This window comes from Triticum aestivum, chromosome 5A, assembly GCF_018294505.1.
Source record: "Triticum aestivum cultivar Chinese Spring chromosome 5A, IWGSC CS RefSeq v2.1, whole genome shotgun sequence".
NCBI lineage: Eukaryota > Viridiplantae > Streptophyta > Magnoliopsida > Poales > Poaceae > Triticum > Triticum aestivum.
The window spans coordinates 63,744,376-63,766,828 of NC_057806.1; the positions used below are offsets into that span (position 1 = coordinate 63,744,376).

The following is a 22,453-nucleotide window of genomic DNA, read 5'->3' on the forward strand; positions in this document are numbered from 1 at the left end:
GGGGCTTAGCTGCAGTCCAAGCACTCGCCTAAGTTATCAAAATCCTACCGAGTGTAAAGCAACCCTCTCACTCGGAGGCTTAGCTGCAGTCCAAGCACTCGCCTAAGTTATCGAAATCCTGCCCAGTGAAGAGTAAACCTCTCACTCGGGGGCTTAGCTGCAGCCCAGTGCTCGCCTAAGTGGACTGAAGAATAAGTCGATTGCAGTAAAGGCGCCTTGCTTTGAACCTGCAAAAGACATTTCGAGCCAAAGGCAATCATATTCAAGCACCAAATTCAAGTTTGAATCGATATCTAAAGGAACCGAGAGTGCTCAGGCGTTAAGCCTGTTAAAGTTTATCGGTTACAATTCCACTCGGCATACCGAGGCAAATTTAAAAGCATCGAGCCAGAAGAAGTTTTTTACCCCTCCTGTGGAGGGCTGGAAGGAGCAACGAATTCATCAAGGTCAATTCCGTCGGCGATCCGAGTGGCAGATGCAAGGAAAGTTTCCATAAAGGACCTGAAGTCGTGCTTCTTGGTATTGGCCACCCGAAGGGCCGCCAGCTTCTCTTCTCGTGCATCCTTACAGTGGACTCGGGCAAGACACAGAGCAACATCTGCACCACACCGAGCCGAGGACTTCTTCCATTCCTGCACTCGACCAGGGATCGTGTTCAACCGGGCCATCAGCGATTCAAGGTCATTCTGAAGTGTCTCCTCAGGCCAAAGCGTCGAGTCGATGCGAGATGTGGCGGCCTTCAGCCTTGCGAGATAGTCCACGACAGCTGCAACACGGGACTCCAGTCGGAGAACATCCATGGCAACTTCATCGTTCACCGGAGAATTGACGGGGTCGAGGTTTGGCTCCAGCCGGCTAGTTTCTTCTTCAAAGTTTTGACAAAATTCTGCAAGGGTGATCACTAAGTCAAGGAGATGGTCGAATGGAAAAATCACAATTGGAAATGTCTGCCAAGCATAGAGGTTTACCTTCAAGCATAAGAAACAGCTTCTTGGCAAGTCCACTCAGGAAGGCCTCCAGATCAGTTTTCTTCCCAGTCAACTTGGCGACTTGGTCGGTCAGGGCAGCTTTATCAGTTTTCAGTCGACTGACCTCCTTGTTGGCAATCCCAAGAGCAGCTTTCAGATTGGTATTGTCTTGTTCGAGCTTGGTGACTGAAGCTAACTTCTCGTCAGCAAGCTTGATCTTCTCAGCCAGCTCAAGGTCTTTCTTCTGTTGGGCCTCCCTTACCTTACCTGCAAGTTACAGCAAGATCAGATTTTGAAACAAGCAAGGGGAAAAGCAGTCGTCAGGGTCTCACCAAACATACCTTCGGTCTCCTCCTTTGCCTTTGTCAGCTTCTCCTGAACCAGCTTCAAGCTCAGCTCGACTTGAGTATGCTTGTGTTCCAGCTCTGAGTAGCGAGCCACAAGATCACAAGAGTTCTGCGAAGAACCAATCGACTAAATGTCAAATTTAATTCACTTCCGAGTGAAAAAGGGAAAAACTCACGTTTCTAAGACTACATCCGAATACAAGCATTCGACCGTAGTCTCGGGGACTACACCCAGTGGGTGCACTCAGCGTGCCCCCACTAATCCTGTTGAAGACAAAGTCGACCAGTCGACCTCAAAAAAAAGATGTATTCTCTAAGACTGTGATCAACTGCAAGCAGTCGACCACAGTCTCGGGGACTACACCCAGTGGGTGCACTCAGCGTGCCCCCACCGGTTTGTGAAATCCAGTCGACATAGTCGACTGACAGAAAAATTGACATCATAAAGCCTAAGGCCGACTGCCAGCAGTCGACCTTAGCCTTGGGGACTACACCCAGCGGGTGCACTCAGCGTGCCCCCGCTAACACGGAGTTTTATCGACACACCCAGTGGGTGACTACTATAAATTCCGGAAAAGAAAAGTTTTTGGTAGCATATCCAACAGAACAAACAGCGGTCGACTGACCTGGACATTGCTTTGGAGGGCAGAACTGGCGTCATAAGCCGCCTGACTCGCATCCCGGATGGTCTTCAGCTGCTCCATCATGATTCCCACTTGGCGTATCGCCTCCTTCGCTGCGCCGGCTTGGTCCTCTGGGACGTGGTGCGTCGTGAAGAGGGAGGGCTGCTGAGCACTTGTCAATGGATCCGCGAAGGACACCGTGTGTCGAGTGATGTTCTCTTCCTCCACTGTCAGAATCTCGGGCGCCGTCACATCCTGAGGCACCTTACTGGCGGACGCTTTCCGACTCCTCCCGCGCTTCAGCGGCTCTTCATCCTCATCATCATCAGGGAGATTGATAACAGTATTGGGTGGAGCTACAGAGAAGATCAGGATCAGAGATCGCGAGTCAGTCGACTAAGAACAACGTTAAGAATACAGTACCTGGGTTCGAAGTTGCTGCGTCCTCCATCTCGTGGTCATCAGCCCGGGCCGAGGTTTCAGAAGTAGCAGCACTGCAACTCCAAAGGATCAGTCGACTAACTTCAGCGTCGACCAGAGACAAAGTTCACACAAAATAAGAAAATATGAGCAGCACGGTTACCCTGATATGGTAGGGATGGACACCTTCATCTTCGGCAGGAGCTTGATCGGCTTCGACGAGGCCGCCCTGGGCTGCTTCGGCGCCTTTTCAGTCGGCACCGGAGAGGTGGTCCGAGGGCGCTTGGTCGACTGAGTGGCGGTCGCAACCCCCTTACCACGTTCGGTCGAAGGGTCGTGGACAAGCTTCGACCGCCTTTCTGAGCGCGGTGGTACGACCTCCTCCTCCTCTTCTTCCTTGTCCTCGACGTCATCTTCATCACCGTCATCATCATCATCGTCGTCATCATCCTCTGCAACATCCGAGTCCCATTCCTCCTCTTCCTGGCTCTCGCCCCCGCTCGCCTCGCCCTCCTCAGTCGAAGCTTGTGCCCCATTGGGCATCGAGTACAGCTCGGTGAGGGCCTAGCAGATGTCCAGACAAGGATCAGTCGACAAGTCGGCAGGGTAAACAGAAATGAATGCGACAAGAGCGCAGTGGAGAGCAGGGCAAGTGTACCTTGTTTGGGTCGCTGTTGTGGTCGAGTGGAGGAATCCTTCTGGCTCCGCGTGGGTTATCCTTATTTCCGGTAACGGCTACCATCCATCTTTCCAGAGTGACGTCGTCGACTGCTTCTGGATGGACTCTAGTCTCGTCTTCGGTCCCACAGTACAACCACATGCAGTGGCTCCGGAACTGAAGGGGCTGGATGCGACGCCTGAGGAAGACCTCCAGGAGGTCCATGCCCGTCACTCCCTCCCGAACCAACTGCACCACGCGCTCCATCAACATCTTGACATCAGCTTTCTCCTCCGGAATCAGCTTCAGAGGGGAGGGCTTATTCACTCGGTCCATGTTAAACGGAGGGAGTCCACTCGACTGCCCTGGCGTCGACTGGACCTGGCAGTAGAACCAAGTCGACTGCCAGCCTCTGACGGACTCGGGAAAGGTCATGGGCGGGAAGGTGCTCTTATTCCTCACCTGGATCCCCAGGCCCCCACACATTTGGACGACTCGGGTTCTCTCATCACCTGGGCTCGCCTTCTTCACGGTCTGAGAGCGACACGTGAATATATGTTTGAACAAACCCCAGTGCGGTCGACAGCCCAAGAAACCCTCACACATGGACACGAATGCAGCAAGATAGGCAATGGAGTTTGGGGTAAAGTGGTGGAGCTGCGCTCCGAAGAAATTCAAGAATCCACGGAAGAAAACACTCGGCGGCAAAGAAAACCCACGATCGACATGGGTGGCCAAAAGCACACACTCACCCTCTTCAGGCTGAGGCTGCCACTCCTTCCCCGGAAGCCTCGCGGCTCCGTGAGGGATCAAGCCCTCGTTGGCCATGTTGAGGAGGTCATTCTCTGTGATGGTCGACTGGATCCAGTCTCCTTGGACCCAGCCCTTCGGCAGGCGGGATCTGGACGAGGACCCTCCGCGGCTGGTGGATCTCCCCTTCGCCTTCTCCGACACCGACGCCTTCTTTGCGCGCTCCAGCGCCGCCGACTTCTCCTTGGCCATGGTCGCCGGCGAGATGCGCGAAGGGAAGTGGTGCGGGGGCGAGAGCGAGCACGCTGGGCGGGGAAGAAGGAAGCAGAGAGAGGGAGAGAATGCTGAGGCGCAGCACAGAAATCCTCGCCGGGCACATTTATAAGGTCCCTTCCGAGTGGATGACAGGTGGGCCCGTCGATCTAATCATATCTGGGAGCAGTTATGCAGACGGGATACGTGGCGAAAAAGGCGGCGCGAAGATCGAGGCGTCTATGCCCCGTCCCATCCGAACGCCGCGGTCCGCCCCGCTTCGCGCGCGTCCCCAAATTTCGCATCCCGCGGAATCCGCGAACAGCAAATCAGTTTGTCAGACGCGGTGTTTCCGGCGATCCGTCGCTCGGACATCGTCGAAGCCCGAAAGATCACTCGACGCAAAAATAGAATGGATCGAGTCGACTGAAGGCGAATTGCTCCCTGTCGACAAAGAGATTCTTTGGTCCAGGACAACGCACGACCAGGGCACAAAGGTTAATCGGAAACGACATCAACTCCTTCCTCACTCGAAGCCTCAATCCATTCGGGGGATAATGATGGGGTTATGTACCTAGGGTAGGGTCATGGACCTGATCTAAGTACCTTACCCAAGGACACCCTCAGAAGAAGTCGCCTTCCAGTCGACTAACGAGGGACACACTCGACTGACTTGAAGGACTCGACCACGAAGACTCACTCGACCACCAGAAGGTCAAGAGGCACTCTGCACTGCAATGACCTGTAATCAAGTAGACTTTATGATAGTAAAGGTACTTTATGTGGGGCGTTACCAGTAACGCTCCAGACTTAACTCACCTTAAACCCTCTCCTACGTGGGCTGGCTGGGGTCCTGGCGCACTCTATATAAGCCACCCCCCTCCACAGGCAGAAGGGTTCGGCACCTTGTAACTCATATACTCATAATCCACTCGACCGCCTCCGGGCTCCGAGACGTAGGGCTGTTACTTCCTCCGAGAAGGGCCTAAACTCGTACATCCTTTGTGCTTACAACCTCTCCACAGCTAGGACCTTGCCTCTCAATACCTACCCCCCACTCTACTGTCAGGCTTAGAACCACGACACTTCCCAGTCCCACGTCCGCTACAAAGACGGCCGTACATTCTTACTATCATTACAACCGTCGCCTACTAATGGATAATGCCCTATACTACTTACTCTCTCGCTCAACTACGAAGACGAGTTTACCACGATTTCCACCCCTCCCTCTATACCGCAGCAACACGTATTTTACACCCTTTTCAGAACGCGCTTTTCGCGCCCCAACTCTCCCTAGACGCGTGACTAATGAGCTCCGAGCTAAAACATATCGCAAATGTCAAAAATATGATGACAGGCTTAATATATATCACGCACGTGCGTTCTGTTCCTCACGTACGTACAAAAATAATTAAAAAAGGGAATGCAACACGAGGACTTCCCAGGAGGTCACCCATCCTAGTACTACTCTCGCCCAAGCACGCTTAACTTCGGAGTTCTGATGGGATCCGGTGCTTTAGTGCTGGTATGATCGCATCCAACATGTTACCCCCGGCTTCATCCCTTATGCTTCCCACTCCCACGTCCGCTACAAAGACGGCCGTACATTCTTACTATCATTACAACCGTCGCCTACTAATGGATAATGCCCTATACTACTTACTCTCTCGCTCAACTACGAAGACGAGTTTACCACGATTTCCAGCCCTCCCTCTATACCGCAGCAACACGTATTTTACACCCTTTTCAGAACGCGCTTTTCGCGCCCCAACTCTCCCTAGACGCGTGACTAATGAGCTCCGAGCTAAAACATATCGCAAATGTCAAAAATATGATGACAGGCTTAATATATATCACGCACGTGCGTTCTGTTCCTCACGTACGTACAAAAATAATCAAAAAAGGGAATAAACCACGAGGACTTCCCAGGAGGTCACCCATCCTAGTACTACTCTCACCCAAGCACGCTTAACTTCGGAGTTCTGATGGGATCCGGTGCTTTAGTGCTGGTATGATCGCATCCGGCATGTTACCCCCGGCTTCATCCCTTATGCTTCCCACTCCCACGTCCGCTACAAAGACGGCCGTACATTCTTACTACCATTACAACCGTCGCCTACTAATGGATAATGCCCTATACTACTTACTCTCTCGCTTAACTACGAAGACGAGTTTACCACGATTTCCACCCCTCCCTCTATACCGCGGCAACACGTATTTTACACCCCTTTCAGAACACGCTTTTCGCGCCCCAACTCTCCCTAGACGCGTGACTAATGAGCTCCGAGCTAAAACAGATCGCAAATGTCAAAAATATGATGACTGGCTTAATATATATCACGCACGTGCGTTCTGTTCCTCACGTACGTACAAAAATAATTAAAAAAGGGAATGCAACACGAGGACTTCCCAGGAGGTCACCCATCCTAGTACTACTCTCGCCCAAGCACGCTTAACTTTTTCGGAGTTCTGATGGGATCCGGTGCTTTAGTGCTGGTATGATCGCATCCGACATGTTACCCCCGGCTTCAACCCTTATGCTTCCCACTCCCACGTCCGCTACAAAGACGGCCGTACATTCTTACTATCATTACAACCGTCGCCTACTAATGGATAATACCCTATACTACTTACTCTCTCGCTCAACTACGAAGACGAGTTTACCACGATTTCCACCCCTCCCTCTATACCGCGGCAACACGTATTTTACACCCCTTTCAGAACGTGTGACTAATGAGCTCAGAGCTAAAACATATCGCAAATGTCAAAAATATGATGACAGGCTTAATATATATCACGCACGTGCGTTCTGTTCCTCACATACGTACAAAAATAATTAAAAAAGGGAATGCAACACAAGGACTTCCCAGGAGGTCACCCATCCTAGTACTACTCTCGCCCAAGCACGCTTAACTTCGGAGTTCTGATGGGATCCGGTGCTTTAGTGCTGGTATGATCGCATCCGACATGTTACCCCCGGCTTCATCCCTTATGCTTCCCACTCCCACGTCCGCTACAAAGACGGCCGTACATTCTTACTACCATTACAACCGTCGCCTACTAATGGATAATGCCCTATACTACTTACTCTCTCGCTCAACTACGAAGACGAGTTTACCACGATTTCCACCCCTCCCTCTATACCGCGGCAACACGTATTTTACACCCCTTTCAGAACGCGCTTTTCGCACCCCAACTCTCCCTAGACGTGTGACTAATGAGCTCCGAGCTAAAACATATCGCAAATGTCAAAAATATGATGACATGCTTAATATATATCACGCACGTGCGTTCTGTTCCTCACGTACGTACAACAATAATTAAAAAAGGGAATGCAACACGAGGACTTCCCAGGAGGTCACCCATCCTAGTACTACTCTCACCCAAGCACGCTTAACTTCGGAGTTCTGATGGGATCCAGTGCTTTAGTGCTGGTATGATCGCATCCGACATGTTACCCCCGGCTTCATGCCTTATGCTTCCCACTCCCACGTCCGCTACAAAGACGGCCGTACATTCTTACTACCAATACAACCGTCGCCTACTAATGGATAATGCCCTATACTACTTACTCTCTCGCTTAACTACGAAGACGAGTTTACCACGATTTCCACCCCTCCCTCTATACCGCGGCAACACGTATTTTACACCCCTTTCAGAACGCGCTTTTCGCGCCCCAACTCTCCCTAGACGCGTGACTAATGAGCTCCGAGCTAAAACAGATCGCAAATGTCAAAAATATGATGACAGGCTTAATATATATCACGCACGTGCGTTCTGTTCCTCACGTACGTACAAAAATAATTAAAAAAGGGAATGCAACACGAGGACTTCCCAGGAGGTCACCCATCCTAGTACTACTCTCGCCCAAGCACGCTTAACTTTTTCGGAGTTCTGATGGGATCCGGTGCTTTAGTGCTGGTATGATCGCATCCGACATGTTACCCCCGGCTTCAACCCTTATGCTTCCCACTCCCACGTCCGCTACAAAGACGGCCGTACATTCTTACTATCATTACAACCGTCGCCTACTAATGGATAATGCCCTATACTACTTACTCTCTCGCTCAACTACGAAGACGAGTTACCACGATTTCCACCCCTCCCTCTATACCGCGGCAACACGTATTTTACACCCCTTTCAGAACGCGCTTTTCGCGCCCCAACTCTCCCTAGACGCGTGACTAATGAGCTCAGAGCTAAAACATATCGCAAATGTCAAAAATATGATGACAGGCATAATATATATCACGCACGTGCGTTCTGTTCCTCACGTACGTACAAAAATAATTAAAAAAGGGAATGCAACACGAGGACTTCCCAGGAGGTCAACCATCCTAGTACTACTCTCGCCCAAGCACGCTTAACTTCGGAGTTCTGATGGGATCCGGTGCTTTAGTGCTGGTATGATCGCATCCGACATGTTACCACCGGCTTCATCCCTTATGCTTCCCACTCCCACGTCCGCTACAAAGACGGCCGTACATTCTTACTACCATTACAACCGTCGCCTACTAATGGATAATGCCCTATACTACTTACTCTCTCGCTCAACTACGAAGACGAGTTTACCACGATTTCCACCCCTCCCTCTATACCGCGGCAACACGTATTTTACACCCCTTTTAGAACGCGCTTTTCGCGCCCCAACTCTCCCTAGACGCGTGACTAATGAGCTCCGAGCTAAAACATATCGCAAATGTCAAAAATATGATGACAGGCTTAATATATCACGCACATGCGTTCTGTTCCTCACGTACGTACAAAAATAATTAAAAAAGGGAATGCAACACGAGGACTTCCCAGGAGGTCACCCATCCTAGTACTACTCTCGCCCAAGCACGCTTAACTTCGGAGTTCTGATGGGATCCGGTGCTTTAGTGCTGGTATGATTGCATCCGACATGTTACCCCCGGCTTCATCCCTTATGCTTCCCACTCCCACGTCCGCTACAAAGACGGCCATACATTCTTACTACCATTACAACCGTCGCCTATTAATGGATAATGCCCTATACTACTTACTCTCTCGCTCAACTACGAAGACGAGTTTACCACGATTTCCACCCCTCCCTCTATACCGCGGCAACATGTATTTTACACCCCTTTCAGAACGCGCTTTTCGCGCCCCAACTCTCCCTAGACGCGTGACTAATGAGCTCCAAGCTAAAACATATCGCAAATGTCAAAAATATGATGACAGGCTTAATATATATCACGCACGTGCGTTCTGTTCCTCACGTACGTACAAAAATAATTAAAAAAGGGCATGCAACACGAGGACTTCCCAAGAGGTCACCCATCCTAGTACTACTCTCGCCCAAGCACGCTTAACTTCGGAGTTCTGATGGGATCCGGTGCTTTAGTGCTGGTATGATCGCATCCGACATGTTACCCCCGGCTTCATCCCTTATGCTTCCCACTCCCACGTCCGCTACAAAGACGGCCGTACATTGTTACTATCATTACAACCGTCACCTACTAATGGATAATGCCCTATACTACTTACTCTCTCGCTCAACTACGAAGACGAGTTTACCACGATTTCCACCCCTCCCTTTATACCGCAGCGACACGTATTTTACACCCCTTTCAGAACGCGCTTTTCGTGCCCCAACTCTCCCTAGACGCATGACTAATTAGCTCCGAGCTAAAACATATCGCAAATGTCAAAAATATGATGACAGGCTTAATATAGATCACGCACGTGCGTTCTGTTCCTCACGTACGTACAAAAATAATTAAAAAAGGGAATGCAACACGAGGACTTCCCAGGAGGTCACCCATCCTAGTACTACTCTCGCCCAAGCATGCTTAACTTCGGAGTTCTGATGGGATCCGGTGCTTTAGTGCTGGTATGATCGCATCCGACAGGTTACCCCCGGCTTCATCCCTTATGCTTCCCACTCCCACGTCCGCTACAAAGACGGCCGTACATTCTTACTATCATTACAACCATCGCCTACTAATGGATAATGCCCTATACTACTTACTCTCTCGCTCAACTACGAAGACGAGTTTACCACGATTTCCACCCCTCCCTCTATACCGCAGCAACACGTATTTTACACCCCTTTCAGAACGCGCTTTTCGCGCCACAACACTCCCTAGACGTGTGACTAATGAGCTCCGAGCTAAAACATATCGCAAATGTCAAAAATATGATGACAGGCTTAATATATATCACGCACGTGCGTTCTGTTCCTCACGTACGTACAAAAATAATTAAAAAAGGGAATGCAACACGAGGACTTCCCAGGAGGTCACCCATCCTAGTACTAATCTCGCCCAAGCACGCTTAACTTCGGAGTTCTGATGGGATCCGGTGCTATAGTGCTGGTATGATCGCATCCGACATGTTACCCCCGGCTTCATCCCTTATGCTTCCCACTCCCACGTCCGCTACAAAGACGGCCGTACATTCTCACTATCATTACAACCATCGCCTACTAATGGATAATGCCCTATACTACTTACTATCTCGCTCAACTACGAAGACGAGTTTACCACGATTTCCACCCCTCCCTCTATACCGCAGCAACACGTATTTTACATCCTTTTCAGAACACGCTTTTCGCGCCCCAACTCTCCCTAGACGCGGGACTAATGAGCTCCGAGCTAAAACATATCGCAAATGTCAAAAATATGATGACAGGCTTAATATATATCACGCACGTGCGTCCTGTTCCTCACGTACGTACAAAAATAACTAAAAAAGGGAATGCAACACGAGGACTTCCCAGAAGGTCACCCATCCTAGTACTAATCTCGCCCAAGCACGCTTAACTTCAGAGTTCTGATGGTATCCGGTGCTTTAGTGCTGGTATGATCGCATCCGACATGTTACCCCCGGCTTCATCCCTTATGCTTCCCACTCCCACGTCCGCTACAAAGACGGCTGTACATTCTTACTACCATTACAACCGTCGCCTACTAATGGATAATGCCCTATACTACTTACTCTCTCGCTCAACTACGAAGACGAGTTTACCACGATTTCCACCCCTCCCTCTATACCGCAGCAACACGTATTTTACACCCCTTTCAGAACGCGCTTTTCGCGCCCCAACTCTCCCTAGACGCGTGACTAATGAGCTCCGAGCTAAAACATATCGCAAATGTCAAAAATATGATGACAGGCTTAATATATATCACGCACGTGTGTTCTATTCCTCACGTACGTACAAAAATAATTAAAAAAGGGAATGCAACACGAGGACTTCCCAGGAGGTCACCCATCCTAGTACTACTCTCGCCCAAGCACGCTTAACTTCGAAGTTCTGATGGGATCCGGTGCTTTAGTGCTGGTATGATCGCATCCCACATGTTACCCCCGGCTTCATCCCTTATGCTTCCCACTCCCACGTCCGCTACAAAAACGGCCGTACATTCTTACTATCATTACAACCGTCGCCTACTAATGGATAATGCCCTATACTACCTACTCTCTCGCTCAACTACGAAGACGAGTTTACCACGATTCCCACCCCTCCCTCTATACCGCAGCAACACGTATTTTACACCCCTTTCAGAACGCGCTTTTCGCGCCCCAACTCTCCCTAGACGCGTGACTAATGAGCTCCGAGCTAAAACATATCGCAAATGTCAAACATATGATGACAGGATTAATATATATCACGCACGTGCGTTCTGTTCCTCACGTACGTACAAAAATAATTAAAAAAGGGAATGCAACACGAGGACTTCCCAGGAGGTCACCCATCCTAGTACTACTCTCGCCTAAGCACGCTTAACTTCGGAGTTCTGATGGGATCCGATGCTTTAGTGCTGGTATGATCGCATCCGACATGTTACCCCCGGCATCATCCCTTATGCTTCCCACTCCCACGTCCGCTACAAAGACGGCCGTACATTCTTACTACCATTACAACCGTCGCCTACTAATGGATAATGCCCTATACTACTTACTCTCTCGCTCAACTACGAAGACGAGTTTACCACGATTTCCACCCCTCCCTCTATACCGCGGCAACACGTATTTTACACCCCTTTCAGAACGCGCTTTTCGCGCCCCAACTCTCCCTAGACGCGTGACTAATGAGCTCCGAGCTAAAACATATCGCAAATGTCAAAAATATGATGACAGGCTTAATATATATCACGCACGTGCGTTCTGTTCCTCACGTACGTACAAAAATAATTAAAAAAGGGAATGCAACACGAGGACTTCCCAGGAGGTGACCCATCCTAGTACTACTCTCGCCCAAGCACGCTTAACTTCGGAGTTCTGATGGGATCCGGTGCTTTAGTGCTGGTATGATCGCATCCGACATGTTACCCCCGGCTTCATCCCTTATGCTTCCCACTCCCACGTCCGCTACAAAGACGGCCGTACATTCTTACTACCATTACAACCGTCGCCTACTAATGGATAATGCCCTATACTACTTACTCTCTCGCTCAACTACGAAGACGAGTTTACCACGATTTCCACCCCTCCCTCTATACCGCAGCAACACGTATTTTACACCCCTTTCAGAACGCGCTTTTCGCGCCCCAACTCTCCCTAGACGCGTGACTAATGAGCTCCGAGCTAAAACATATCGCAAATGTCAAAAATATGATGACAGGCTTAATATATATCACGCACGTGTGTTCTATTCCTCACGTACGTACAAAAATAATTAAAAAAGGGAATGCAACACGAGGACTTCCCAGGAGGTCACCCATCCTAGTACTACTCTCGCCCAAGCACGCTTTACTTCGAAGTTCTGATGGGATCCGGTGCTTTAGTGCTGGTATGATCGCATCCCACATGTTACCCCCGGCTTCATCCCTTATGCTTCCCACTCCCACGTCCGCTACAAAAACGGCCGTACATTCTTACTATCATTACAACCGTCGCCTACTAATGGATAATGCCCTATACTACTTACTCTCTCGCTCAACTACGAAGACGAGTTTACCACGATTCCCACCCCTCCCTCTATACCGCAGCAACACGTATTTTACACCCCTTTCAGAACGCGCTTTTCGCGCCCCAACTCTCCCTAGACGCGTGACTAATGAGCTCCGAGCTAAAACATATCGCAAATGTCAAACATATGATGACAGGATTAATATATATCACGCACGTGCGTTCTGTTCCTCACGTACGTACAAAAATAATTAAAAAAGGGAATGCAACACGAGGACTTCCCAGGAGGTCACCCATCCTAGTACTACTCTCGCCTAAGCACGCTTAACTTCGGAGTTCTGATGGGATCCGGTGCTTTAGTGCTGGTATGATCGCATCCGACATGTTACCCCCGGCATCATCCCTTATGCTTCCCACTCCCACGTCCGCTACAAAGACGGCCGTACATTCTTACTACCATTACAACCGTCGCCTACTAATGGATAATGCCCTATACTACTTACTCTCTCGCTCAACTACGAAGACGAGTTTACCACGATTTCCACCCCTCCCTCTATACCGCGGCAACACGTATTTTACACCCCTTTCAGAACGCGCTTTTCGCGCCCCAACTCTCCCTAGACGCGTGACTAATGAGCTCCGAGCTAAAACATATCGCAAATGTCAAAAATATGATGACAGGCTTAATATATATCACGCACGTGCGTTCTGTTCCTCACGTACGTACAAAAATAATTAAAAAAGGGAATGCAACACGAGGACTTCCCAGGAGGTGACCCATCCTAGTACTACTCTCGCCCAAGCACGCTTAACTTCGGAGTTCTGATGGGATCCGGTGCTTTAGTGCTGGTATGATCGCATCCGACATGTTACCCCCGGCTTCATCCCTTATGCTTCCCACTCCCACGTCCGCTACAATGACGGCCGTACATTCTTACTATCATTACAACCGTCGCCTACTAATGGATAATGCCCTATACTACTTACTCTCTCGCTCAACTACGAAGACGAGTTTACCACGATTTCCACCCCTCCCTTTATACCGCAGCAACACGTATTTTACACCCCTTCCAGAACGCGCTTTTCGCGCCCCAACTCTCCCTAGACGCGTGACTAATGAGCTCCGAGCTAAAACATATCGCAAATGTCAAAAATATGATGACAGGCTTAATATATATCACGCACGTGCGTTCTGTTCCTCACGTACGTACAAAAATAATTGAAAAAGGGAATGCAACACGAGGACTTCCCAGGAGGTCACCCATCCTAGTACTACTCTCGCCCAAGCACGCTTAACTTCGGAGTTCTGATGGGATCCGGTGCTTTAGTGCTGGTATGATCGCATCCGACATGTTACCCCCGGCTTCATCCCTTTTGCTTCCCACTCCCACGTCCGCTACAAAGAAGGCCATACATTCTTACTATCATTACAACCGTTGCCTACTAATGGATAATGCCCTATACTACTTACTCTCTCGCTCAACTACGAAGACGAGTTTACCATGATTTCCATCCCTCCCTCTATACCGCGGCAACACGTATTTTACACCCCTTTCAGAACGCGCTTTTCGCGCCCCAACTCTCCCTAGACGCGTGACTAATGAGCTCCGAGCTAAAACATATCACAAATGTCAAAAATATGATGACATGCTTAATATATATCACGCACGTGCGTTCTGTTCCTCACGTACGTACAAAAATAATTAAAAAAGGGAATGCAACACGAGGACTTCCCAGGAGGTCACCCATCCTAGTACTACTCTCGCCCAAGCACACTTAACTTCAGAGTTCTGATGGGATCCGGTGCTTTAGTGCTGGTATGATCGCATCCGACATGTTACCCCTGGCTTCATCCCTTATGCTTCCCACTCCCACGTCCGCTACAAAGACGGCCGTACATTCTTACTATCATTACAACCGTCGCCTACTAATGGATAATGCCCTATACTACTTACTCTCTCGCTCAACTACGAAGACGAGTTTACCACGATTTCCACCCCTCCCTCTATACCGCGACAACACGTATTTTACACCCCTTTCAGAACGCGCTTTTCGCGCCCCAACTCTCCCTAGACGCGTGACTAATGAGCTCCGAGCTAAAACATATCGCAAATGTCAAAAATATGATGACAGGCTTAATATATATCACGCACGTGCATTCTGTTCCTCACGTACGTACAAAAATAATTAAAAAGGGAATGCAACACTAGGACTTCCCAGGAGGTCACCCATCCTACTACTACTCTACGCTTAACTTCGTAGTTCTGATGGGATCCGGTGCTTTAGTGCTGGTATGATCGCATCCGACATGTTACCCCCGGCTTCATCCCTTATGCTTCCCACTCCCATGTCCGCTACAAAGACGGCCGTACATTCTTACTACCATTACAACCGTCGCCTACTAATGGATAATGCCCTATACTACTTACTCTCTCGCTCAACTACGAAGACGAGTTTACCACGATTTCCACCCCTCCCTCTATACCGCAGCAACACGTATTTTACACCCCTTTCAGAACGCGCTTTTCGTGCCCCAACTCTCCCTAGACGCGTGACTAATGAGCTCCGAGCTAAAACATATCGCAAATGTCAAAAATATGATGACATGCTTAATATATATCGCGCACGTGCGTTCTGTTCCTCACGTACGTACAAAAATAATTAAAAAAGGGAATGCAACACGAGGACTTCCCAGGAGGTCACCCATCCTAGTACTACTCTCGCCCAAGCACGCTTAACTTCGGAGTTCTAATGGGATCCGGTGCTTTAGTGCTGGTATGATCGCATCCGACATGTTACCCCCGGCTTCATCCCTTATGCTTCCCACTCCCACGTCCGCTACAAAGATGGCCATACATTCTTACTATCATTACAATCGTCGCCTACTAATGGATAATGCCCTATACTACTTACTCTCTCGCTCAACTACGAAGACGAGTTTACCACGATTCCCACCCCTCCCTCTATACCGCAGCAACACGTATTTTACACCCCTTTCCGAACGCGCTTTTCGCGCCCCAACTCTCCCTAGACGCGTGACTAATGAGCTCCGAGCTAAAACATATCGCAAATGTCAAACATATGATGACAGGCTTAATATATATCACGCACGTGCGTTCTGTTCCTCACGTACGTACAAAAATAATTAAAAAAGGGAATGCAACACGAGGACTTCCCAGGAGGTCACCCATCCTAGTACTACTCTCGCCCAAGCACGCTTAACTTCGGAGTTCTGATGGGATCCGGTGCTTTAGTGCTGGTATGATCGCATCCGACATGTTACCCCCGACTTCATCCCTTATGCTTCCCACTCCCACGTCCGCTACAAAGACGGCCGTACATTCTTACTATCATTACAACCGTCGCCTACTAATGGATAATGCCCTATACTTCTTACTCTCTCGCTCAACTACGAAGACGAGTTTACCACGATTTCCACCCCTCCCTCTATACCGCAGCAACACGTATTTTACACCCCTTTCAGAACGCGCTTTTCCCACCCCAACTCTCCCTAGACGCGTGACTAATGAGCTCTGAGCTAAAACATATCGCAAATGTCAAAAATATGATGACAGGCTTAATATATGTCACGCACGTGCGTTCTGTTCCTCACGTACGTACAAAAATAATTAAAAAAGGGGATGCAACACGAGGACTTCCCAGGAGGTCACCCATCCTAGTACTACTCTCGCCCAAGCACGCTTAACTTCGGATTTCTGATGGGATCCGGTGCTTTAGTGCTGGTATGATCACATCCGACATGTTACCCCCGGCTTCATCCCTTATGCTTCCCACTCCCACGTCCGCTACAAAGACGGCCGTACATTCTTACTACCATTACAACCGTCGCCTACTAATGGATAATGCCCTATACTACTTACTCTCTCGCTCAACTACGAATACGAGTTTACCATGATTTCCACCCCTCCCTCTATACCGCGGCAACACGTATTTTACACCCCTTTCAGAACGCGCTTTTCGCGCCCCAACTCTCCCTAGACGCGTGACTAATGAGCTCCGAGCTAAAACATATCGCAAATGTCAAAAATATGATGACAAGCTTAATATATATCACGCACGTGCGTTCTGTTCCTGACGTACGTACAAAAATAATTAAAAAAGGGAATGCAACACAAGGACTTCCCCGGAGGTCACCCATCCTAATACTACTCTCGCCCAAGCACGCTTAACTTCGGAGTTCTGATGGGATCCGGTGCTTTAGTGCTGGTATGATCGCATCTGACATGTTACCCCCGGCTTCATCCCTTATGCTTCCCACTCCCACGTCCGCTACAAAGACGGCCGTACATTCTTACTATCATTACAACCGTCGCCTACTAATGGATAATGCCCTATACTACTTACTCTCTCGCTCAACTACGAAGACGAGTTTACCACGGTTTCCACCCCTCCCTCTATACCGCAGCAACACGTATTTTACACCCCTTTCAGAACGCGCTTTTCGCGCCCCAGCTCTCCCTGGACGCGTGACTAATGAGCTTCGAGCTAAAACATATCACAAATGTCAAAAATATGATGACAGGCTTAATATATATATCACGCACGTGTGTTCTGTTCCTCACGCACGTACAAAAATAATTAAAAAAGAGAATGCAACACGACGACTTCCCAGGAGGTCACCCATCCTAGTACTACTCTCACCCAAGCACGCTTAACTTCGGAGTTCTGATGGGATCCGGTGCTTTAGTGCTGGTATGATCGCATCCGACATGTTACCCCCGGCTTCATCCCTTATGCTTCCCACTCCCACGTCCGCTACAAAGAAAGCCGTACATTCTTACTATCATTACAACCGTTGCCTACTAATGGATAATGCCCTATACTACTTACTCTCTCGCTCAACTACGAAGACGAGTTTACCACGATTTCCACCCCTCCCTCTATACCGCGGCAACACGTATTTTACACCCCTTTCAGAACGCGCTTTTCGCGCCCCAACTCTCCCTAGACGCGTGACTAATGAGCTCCGAGCTAAAACATATCGCAAAGGTCAAAAATATGATGACAACCTTAATATATATCACGCACGTGCGTTCTGTTCCTGACGTACGTACAAAAATAATTAAAAAAGGGAATGCAACACGAGGACTTCCCCGGAGGTCACCCATCCTAGTACTACTCTCGCCCAAGCACGCTTAACTTCGGAGTTCTGATGGGATCCGGTGCTTTAGTGCTGGTATGATCGCATCCGACATGTTACCCCCGGCTTCATCCCTTATGCTTCCCACTCCCACGTCCGCTACAAAGACGGACGTACATTCTTACTATCATTACAACCGTCGCCTACTAATGGATAATGCCCTATACTACTTACTCTCTCGCTCAACTACGAAGACGAGTTTACCACGATTTCCACCCCTCCCTCTATACCGCAGCAACACGTATTTTACACCCCTTTCAGAACGCGCTTTTCGCGCCCCAGCTCTCCCTAGACGCGTGACTAATGAGCTTCGAGCTAAAACATATCGCAAATGTCAAAAATATGATGACAGGCTTAATATATATCATGCACGTGCGTTCTGTTCCTCACGCACGTACAAAAATAATTAAAAAAGGGAATGCAACACGAGGACTTCCCAGGAGGTCACCCATCCTAGTACTACTCTCGCCCAAGCACGCTTAACTTCGGAGTTCTGATGGGATCCGGTGCTTTAGTGCTGGTATGATCGCTGATGGGGTTATGTACCTAGGGTAGGGTCATGGACCTGTTCCAAGTAACTTACCCTAGGACATCCTTAGAAGAGGTCGCCTTCCAGTCGACCAACGAGGATTCACTCGACTGGTCTGAAGGACTCGACCACGAAGACTCACTCGACCACCAGGAGGTCAAGAGGCACTCTGCACCGCAACGGCCTGTAATTAAGTAGACTTTATGATAGTAAAGGCACTTTATGTGGGGCATTACCAGTAACGCCCCAGACTTAACTCACCTTAAACCCTCTCCTACGTGGGCTGGCTGGGGTCCTGGCGCACTCTATATAAGCCACCCCCCTCCACAGGCAGGAGGGTTCGGCACCTTGTAATCCATACATTCATAATCCACTCGACCGCCTCCGGGCTCCGAGACGTAGGGCTGTTACTTCTTCCGAGAAGGGCCTGAACTCGTACATCCTTTGTGCTTACAACCTCTCCATAGCTAGGACCTTGCCTCTCCATACCCACCCCCCACTCTACTGTCAGGCTTAGAACCACGACAGTTGGCGCCCACCTTGGGGCAGGTGTTTTAGCGATTTTGTGGAGAAGTTGCGATTCTTCCGAGTACTCTCATCATGGTGTCTGCTGGAGTTTTGGTCAAGGGTGAAGAGATCCGTCTCGGCACTCTCACCTTCGTCGCCGACGACTCCGCATGGCTCCAGGAGGCTCCACTCGACGTAGATGTGCTCCCCGTCCGCGGTGCGATGCATTTTCGCGCATGTGTCCGCGGCGTTCTGCTGCGGCAACCATCGACCCAGTATCGGTCGGCTCCTCCATCTTCCACCCTCCCGGTCTCCCGCCAGCGCAAGCGCTCAGGCCGGTCGAGGCTTCAGCGATGGGTGAGTCACGCGGTGGCTCGCCAGTCGACCACTACACAAGTTGCGGCAATCGAGCCCAACGAATCTCTCTACGGCTTGTTCGATCAGTCGACTGGCTCCGGAGAGACTGCATCCGAGTGCGGAAGCAGTGATCCAGCGGCGGAAATCTTGATGGTCGACGGGCCCCACAGCCCTCCTGGCTTCGCCCGCGGTGGTGGAGCAGGCGACGGCGGCGACCCTGCACGAGGCTACGAAGAGTACCAGCCCGAGCCACTCGACTCTCTGCAAAGAGAAGAGCTTCGCCGCAGGAACGAGGATCCCCTGCGTATTCCCATCGCAGGAGAAACCCCCGAGGCTCGTGCCTTGGAGGAGGCGCGTCTGGCCAATTTGGCCGAGCGCACTCGACTGGAGAACCTTCAGCGAGCACTCGACGAGCGCGCGCGGCAACGAGTTCTCGACACCAGTCGACGTCAACTCTTCCCGCCGACTCAGGTATATCGAACCCCAATTCAGAATTTAGCAGCTGCGACCCGTATAGCAGAGTCCATTCAGCCTTCGCAGTCAGAGGCTGGCAGAGGTTTGCTGCAGATCAGGGATCTGCTCCGGGCAGCAGGAGATCAGAATTCAGCCGTGTCTCAGTCGCGCAACAGAATTCACAGTCGATCTGTCACTGTGAATACGGTTCAGTCGGCTCACAGCCCCAGATCGCCTCCGCGGCGCGAAGGGCGTGAGAATCGGCGAGATCAATATGGCGACAGACTCGACCGAGATGATAGGCGTCGAGTGCCCTATTCCCCTCCGAGGGGTGGGTCTTACGCTCCTCGGCAGCCAGATGATAGGCGTCAGTACAGTACAGGGCGTAGGGTTCCAGTTGACCATAGAGAGCCAGGCTTTGACGTGCGATCCATTATCGTGCAAGGGTTGGTCGACCGGAACAGAGCCCATCGAGGCGCACTCGACAGAGATGTGCCCACGAGCAGTCGAGTACATGTTTCTGGTCCTGAATGTTTCAGCAGAGCTATCAGAGCCGCGGTTATCCCCCCCAATTTCAGGTTGGCAACAGGAGTCAGCAAGTTCACTGGTGAGTCTAAGCCTGAAACTTGGCTTGAAGACTACCGAGTGGCAGTTCAGATCGGTGGTGGGAACGACGAGGTGGCCATGAAGCATCTGCCCCTCATATTGGAAGGTTCTGCCAGGGCATGGTTGACTCAATTACCTCCTAGCAGCATTTACACTTGGGAAGATCTGTCCCGAGTGTTCGTCAGAACGTGTGAAGGGACTTGCAAGCGACCAGCGGGATTGACAGAGTTGCAAGTCTGCGTGCAGAAAACCAATGAGACTCTCAGAGAGTATATTCAGAGGTGGATCACTTTGCACCACACTGTGGAAAATGTCTCTGACCATCAGGCAGTATGCGCCTTCAAAGATGGTGTCAAGAACAGAGAACTGAGTTTGAAATTTGGTCGAACCGGTGACATGACCTTGAGTCGGATGATGGAGATTGCTACCAAGTACGCCAACGGCGAAGAAGAAGACCGACTCCGAAGCGGCAAGCACAAGCCGAGTCAGTCGGAAAAAGGAAACACCAGTCGGAAACAGAAGCGGAAGGCTGAACCGGCAGCTCCTGGAGAGGCTCTGGCCGTGACTCAAGGAAAGTCTAAGGGGAAACCAAAAGGATCCTGGAACCCCAAGAAGGTGAAGGATAAAGAAGGGAACGACGTGATGGATATGCCGTGCCACATCCACACAAAGAAAGATGAAGAGGGGAATATCATTTACCCAAAGCACACCACTCGCCAATGTCGACTCCTGATCCAGCAGTTTCAGGGAAAACAGTCTAAGGACAAGGAGAAGGAGTCGGACAAGGCCGAAGACAAAGAGGACAGTGAGGGAGGATATCCGCATATCAACTCCACTCTGATGATCTTCGCAGATGTGGAAAGCAGAAGTCGACTGAAAGTGATTAACCGAGAGGTTAACATGGTTGCCCCAGCAAAGGCAAATTATCTGAAGTGGTCTCAAACACCCATCACATTCGACCAATCTGATCACCCGACTCATATTGCCACCCCTGGGAGGCAAGCTTTGGTGGTCGATCCAGTTGTCGAAGGCACTCGACTGACAAAGGTGCTGATGGACGGTGGAAGTGGGCTGAATCTGTTATATGCAGACACGTTGAAAGGTATGGGCATTCCGATGTCCCGACTGAGCACTAGTAACATGAGCTTCCATGGAGTTATACCAGGGAAGAAGGCCGAGTCACTCGGCCAGATAGCTTTGGACGTAGTGTTTGGCGATTCAAAGCATTTTCGCAAAGAAAAGTTGACGTTTGAGGTCGTGGATTTTCAAAGTGCATATCATGCCATTTTGGGGAGACCAGCCTACGCACGGTTCATGGCTCGACCATGTTACGTGTACCTCAAATTGAAGATGCCCGGTCCCAAAGGTGTGATCACTGTCACCGGTGATAGGAAAAAGGCAGAGGAGTGCTTTCAGAAGGGCTCCAAAATTGCCGATTCCCAAGTGACAGCGGTCGAGTTCGAAGAATACAAGCAAAACGCAGATCCGAGTGAATTCATGGGTTTAGAAATAATAGTGTCATCACTTTTTATTTTTGTCCATATAAAAACTCCCCCTCAGTGGGTGGCTTAGCCGCGAATCCGTTTCGCCTAAGTTTGTAAAAATCCTATCGAGTGGTGAGCCAGACTCCCACTCGGAGGCTTAGCTGCGAATCCGTTTCGCCTAAGTTTATCAAAATCCTACCGAGTGGTAAGCCAGCCTTCCACTCGGGGGCTTAGCTGCAGTCCAAGGACTCGCCTAAGTTTATCAAAATCCTACCGAGTGGTAAGTCAGCCTTCCACTCGGAGGCTTAGCTGCGACCTCGTGCTCGCCTAAGTTATAAAAATCCTACCGAGTGAAGAGCAATCCTCTCACTCGGGGGCTTAGTTGCAGCTTCGTGCTCGCCTAAGTTTATCAAAATCCTACCGAGTGGTAAGCCAGCCTTCCACTCGGAGGCTTAGCTGCA

At 50.0% G+C, this 22,453-nt stretch overlaps 27 non-coding genes and 1 pseudogene across 27 annotated transcripts; all 28 read right to left on the bottom strand.

Annotated features, from left to right (window-relative positions):
* Positions 1 to 5,438: 5,438 nt before the first annotated feature.
* LOC123108766 (5S ribosomal RNA) lies at positions 5,439 to 5,557 on the bottom strand. The gene has a single exon (XR_006452091.1). It is a non-coding gene; the product is annotated as a 5S ribosomal RNA (ribosomal RNA).
* Positions 5,558 to 5,922: 365 nt separating this feature from the next.
* LOC123108820 (5S ribosomal RNA) lies at positions 5,923 to 6,041 on the bottom strand. Its single transcript, XR_006452152.1, has one exon. It is a non-coding gene; the product is annotated as a 5S ribosomal RNA (ribosomal RNA).
* Positions 6,042 to 6,406: 365 nt separating this feature from the next.
* On the bottom strand, positions 6,407 to 6,528 carry LOC123108650 (5S ribosomal RNA). The gene has a single exon (XR_006451975.1). It is a non-coding gene; the product is annotated as a 5S ribosomal RNA (ribosomal RNA).
* Positions 6,529 to 6,863: 335 nt separating this feature from the next.
* LOC123109440 (5S ribosomal RNA) lies at positions 6,864 to 6,982 on the bottom strand. Its single transcript, XR_006452668.1, has one exon. It is a non-coding gene; the product is annotated as a 5S ribosomal RNA (ribosomal RNA).
* Positions 6,983 to 7,347: 365 nt separating this feature from the next.
* LOC123109697 (5S ribosomal RNA) lies at positions 7,348 to 7,466 on the bottom strand. Its single transcript, XR_006452940.1, has one exon. It is a non-coding gene; the product is annotated as a 5S ribosomal RNA (ribosomal RNA).
* A 365-nt stretch (positions 7,467 to 7,831) lies between these two features.
* Positions 7,832 to 7,953, bottom strand: LOC123108651 (5S ribosomal RNA). Its single transcript, XR_006451976.1, has one exon. It is a non-coding gene; the product is annotated as a 5S ribosomal RNA (ribosomal RNA).
* Positions 7,954 to 8,317: 364 nt separating this feature from the next.
* LOC123109507 (5S ribosomal RNA) lies at positions 8,318 to 8,436 on the bottom strand. Its single transcript, XR_006452734.1, has one exon. It is a non-coding gene; the product is annotated as a 5S ribosomal RNA (ribosomal RNA).
* A 363-nt stretch (positions 8,437 to 8,799) lies between these two features.
* Positions 8,800 to 8,918, bottom strand: LOC123109114 (5S ribosomal RNA). The gene has a single exon (XR_006452407.1). It is a non-coding gene; the product is annotated as a 5S ribosomal RNA (ribosomal RNA).
* A 365-nt stretch (positions 8,919 to 9,283) lies between these two features.
* On the bottom strand, positions 9,284 to 9,402 carry LOC123109501 (5S ribosomal RNA). The gene has a single exon (XR_006452728.1). It is a non-coding gene; the product is annotated as a 5S ribosomal RNA (ribosomal RNA).
* Positions 9,403 to 9,767: 365 nt separating this feature from the next.
* On the bottom strand, positions 9,768 to 9,886 carry LOC123109589 (5S ribosomal RNA). The gene has a single exon (XR_006452821.1). It is a non-coding gene; the product is annotated as a 5S ribosomal RNA (ribosomal RNA).
* Positions 9,887 to 10,251: 365 nt separating this feature from the next.
* LOC123109458 (5S ribosomal RNA) lies at positions 10,252 to 10,370 on the bottom strand. The gene has a single exon (XR_006452685.1). It is a non-coding gene; the product is annotated as a 5S ribosomal RNA (ribosomal RNA).
* Positions 10,371 to 10,735: 365 nt separating this feature from the next.
* Positions 10,736 to 10,854, bottom strand: LOC123108729 (5S ribosomal RNA). Its single transcript, XR_006452056.1, has one exon. It is a non-coding gene; the product is annotated as a 5S ribosomal RNA (ribosomal RNA).
* A 365-nt stretch (positions 10,855 to 11,219) lies between these two features.
* Positions 11,220 to 11,338, bottom strand: LOC123109554 (5S ribosomal RNA). Its single transcript, XR_006452783.1, has one exon. It is a non-coding gene; the product is annotated as a 5S ribosomal RNA (ribosomal RNA).
* Positions 11,339 to 11,703: 365 nt separating this feature from the next.
* On the bottom strand, positions 11,704 to 11,822 carry LOC123109822 (5S ribosomal RNA). The gene has a single exon (XR_006453066.1). It is a non-coding gene; the product is annotated as a 5S ribosomal RNA (ribosomal RNA).
* Positions 11,823 to 12,187: 365 nt separating this feature from the next.
* Positions 12,188 to 12,306, bottom strand: LOC123109480 (5S ribosomal RNA). The gene has a single exon (XR_006452707.1). It is a non-coding gene; the product is annotated as a 5S ribosomal RNA (ribosomal RNA).
* Positions 12,307 to 12,671: 365 nt separating this feature from the next.
* Positions 12,672 to 12,790, bottom strand: LOC123109720 (5S ribosomal RNA). The gene has a single exon (XR_006452961.1). It is a non-coding gene; the product is annotated as a 5S ribosomal RNA (ribosomal RNA).
* Positions 12,791 to 13,155: 365 nt separating this feature from the next.
* LOC123109623 (5S ribosomal RNA) lies at positions 13,156 to 13,274 on the bottom strand. The gene has a single exon (XR_006452855.1). It is a non-coding gene; the product is annotated as a 5S ribosomal RNA (ribosomal RNA).
* Positions 13,275 to 13,639: 365 nt separating this feature from the next.
* Positions 13,640 to 13,758, bottom strand: LOC123109481 (5S ribosomal RNA). The gene has a single exon (XR_006452708.1). It is a non-coding gene; the product is annotated as a 5S ribosomal RNA (ribosomal RNA).
* Positions 13,759 to 14,123: 365 nt separating this feature from the next.
* Positions 14,124 to 14,242, bottom strand: LOC123108777 (5S ribosomal RNA). The gene has a single exon (XR_006452102.1). It is a non-coding gene; the product is annotated as a 5S ribosomal RNA (ribosomal RNA).
* Positions 14,243 to 14,607: 365 nt separating this feature from the next.
* On the bottom strand, positions 14,608 to 14,726 carry LOC123109618 (5S ribosomal RNA). Its single transcript, XR_006452849.1, has one exon. It is a non-coding gene; the product is annotated as a 5S ribosomal RNA (ribosomal RNA).
* A 364-nt stretch (positions 14,727 to 15,090) lies between these two features.
* Positions 15,091 to 15,200, bottom strand: LOC123109083 (uncharacterized; annotated as a pseudogene).
* A 365-nt stretch (positions 15,201 to 15,565) lies between these two features.
* On the bottom strand, positions 15,566 to 15,684 carry LOC123109340 (5S ribosomal RNA). The gene has a single exon (XR_006452578.1). It is a non-coding gene; the product is annotated as a 5S ribosomal RNA (ribosomal RNA).
* A 365-nt stretch (positions 15,685 to 16,049) lies between these two features.
* LOC123108788 (5S ribosomal RNA) lies at positions 16,050 to 16,168 on the bottom strand. The gene has a single exon (XR_006452114.1). It is a non-coding gene; the product is annotated as a 5S ribosomal RNA (ribosomal RNA).
* A 365-nt stretch (positions 16,169 to 16,533) lies between these two features.
* Positions 16,534 to 16,652, bottom strand: LOC123109677 (5S ribosomal RNA). Its single transcript, XR_006452919.1, has one exon. It is a non-coding gene; the product is annotated as a 5S ribosomal RNA (ribosomal RNA).
* Positions 16,653 to 17,017: 365 nt separating this feature from the next.
* On the bottom strand, positions 17,018 to 17,136 carry LOC123108712 (5S ribosomal RNA). Its single transcript, XR_006452039.1, has one exon. It is a non-coding gene; the product is annotated as a 5S ribosomal RNA (ribosomal RNA).
* Positions 17,137 to 17,503: 367 nt separating this feature from the next.
* On the bottom strand, positions 17,504 to 17,622 carry LOC123108623 (5S ribosomal RNA). Its single transcript, XR_006451949.1, has one exon. It is a non-coding gene; the product is annotated as a 5S ribosomal RNA (ribosomal RNA).
* A 365-nt stretch (positions 17,623 to 17,987) lies between these two features.
* Positions 17,988 to 18,106, bottom strand: LOC123109494 (5S ribosomal RNA). The gene has a single exon (XR_006452721.1). It is a non-coding gene; the product is annotated as a 5S ribosomal RNA (ribosomal RNA).
* A 365-nt stretch (positions 18,107 to 18,471) lies between these two features.
* On the bottom strand, positions 18,472 to 18,590 carry LOC123108675 (5S ribosomal RNA). Its single transcript, XR_006451999.1, has one exon. It is a non-coding gene; the product is annotated as a 5S ribosomal RNA (ribosomal RNA).
* Positions 18,591 to 22,453: the final 3,863 nt, after the last annotated feature.